Genomic DNA, 2,536 nt, shown 5'->3' on the forward strand with positions numbered 1-2,536 from the left:
GTAGTATGATGATATAACGTATAACGTTATATAGTACTACGATATGACGTATAACGTTGTATAGTATTACGTTATGACATATAACGTTGTGCAGTATTATGATATAACGTATAACGTTATATGCTATTATGATATAGCGTATAACGTTATACGGTATTACGATATAGCATATAACGTTAAATAGTACTACGTTATGACGCATAACGTTCTGTAGTATGATGATATAACTTTTAACGTTATATAGTACTACTTTATGACGTAAAACGATGTGTAGTATTATGATGCAACGTATAACGTTATATGTTTCTACGATACAGCATATAATGTTATACGGTATTACGATATAACGTATAACGTTATATAGTACTAGGTTACGACGTACAACGTTGTATAGTATTACCTTATAGCGCATAACGTTATATGGTATTACGATACAACATCTAACGTAATATGTTACTACGATATAGCGTATAACGTTATACGGTATTACGATATAACATATAACGTTATATTGTACTACGTTATGACGTATAAAATTCTGTAGTATGATGATATAACGTATAACGTTATATAGTACTACGATATGACGTATAACGTTGTATAGTATTACGTTATGACGTATAACGTTGTGCAGTATTATGATATAACGTATAACGTTATATGCTATTACGATATAGCGTATAACCTTATACAGCATTACGATATAACGTATAACGTTATATAGTAATACGTTATGACTTATAACGTTATATATACTACGTTATGACGTATAACGTTCTGTAGCATGATGATATAACGTATAACGTTTTATGCTCTTACGATATACGTATAACGTTATACGGTATTACGATATAACACATAACGTTATATAGTACTTGGTTACGACGTATAACGTTCTATAGTATTACGTTATAGCGTATAACGTTATATGGTATTACGATACAACACATAACGTTATATGTTACTACGATATAGCGTATAACGTTATACGGTATTACGAATTAACATATGACTTTGTATAGTACTACGTTATGACGTATAACGTTGAATAGTAATACGTTATGACGTATAACGATGTGTAGTATTATGATATAATCTATAATGTTACATAGTATGACGTTATAACGTATAACCTTATACAGTATTACGATATAACGTATAACGTTAAATAGTAATACGTAATGACTTATAACGTTATATATACAACGTTATGACGTATAACGTTCTGTAGTATGATGATATATCTTATAACGTTATATAGTACTGCGTTATGACATAAAACGATGTGTAGTATTATGATATAACGTATAATGTTATATGCTATTATGATATAGCGTATAACGTTATACGGTATCACGATATAACATATAACGTTATATAGTACTACATTATGACGTACAACGTTGTATAGCATTACGTTATGACGTATAACGATGTGCAGTATTATGATATAACGTATAACGTTATATGTTACTATGATACAGCATATAATGCTATACGGTATTACGATATAAGATATAACGTTGTATAGTACTACGTTATGGCGCATAACGTTCTGTAGTATGATGATATAACTTATAGCGTTATATAGTAGTACTTTATGACGTAAAACGATGTGTAGTATTATGATGTAACGTATAACGTTACATGGTATGACGTTATAACGTATAACCTTATACAGCATTACGATATAACGTATAACGTTATATAGTCATACGTTATGACTTATAACGTTATATGTACTACGTTATGACGTATAACGTTCTGTAGTATGATGATATAACATATAACGTTATATGCTATTACGATATAGCGTATAACGTTATACGGTATAACGATACAACATATAACGTTATATAGTACTATGCTATGACGTATAACGTTCTGTAGTATGATGATATAGCTTATAACGTTATATAGTACTACGTTATGACGTAAAACGATGTGTAGTATTATGATGTAACGTATAACGTTACATGGTATGATATTATAACGTATAACCTTGTACAGCATTACGATATAACGTATAACGTTATATAGTAATACGTTATGACTTATAACGTTATATATACTACGTTATGACGTATAACGTTCTGTAGCATGATGATATAACGTATAACGTTATATGCTCTTACGATATAGCGTATAACGTTATACGGTATTACGATATAACACATAACGTTATATAGTACTTGGTTATGACGTATAACGTTCTATAGTATTACGTTATAGCGTATAACGTTATATGGTATTACGATATAACACATAACGTTATATGTTACTACGATATAGCGTATAACGTTATACGGTATTACGAAATAACATATAACGTTGTACAGTACTACGTTATGACGTATAACGTTGAATAGTAATACGTTATGACGTATAACGATGTGTAGTATTATGATATAATCTATAATGTTACATAGTATGACGTTATAACGTATAACCTTATACAGTATTACGATATAACGTATAAGGTTAAATAGTAATACGTAATGACTTATAACGTTATATATACAACGTTATGACGTAT

Source organism: Bombus pyrosoma, unplaced genomic scaffold, assembly GCF_014825855.1.
Source record: "Bombus pyrosoma isolate SC7728 unplaced genomic scaffold, ASM1482585v1 HiC_scaffold_4713, whole genome shotgun sequence".
In the NCBI taxonomy this organism is placed as follows: domain Eukaryota; kingdom Metazoa; phylum Arthropoda; class Insecta; order Hymenoptera; family Apidae; genus Bombus; species Bombus pyrosoma.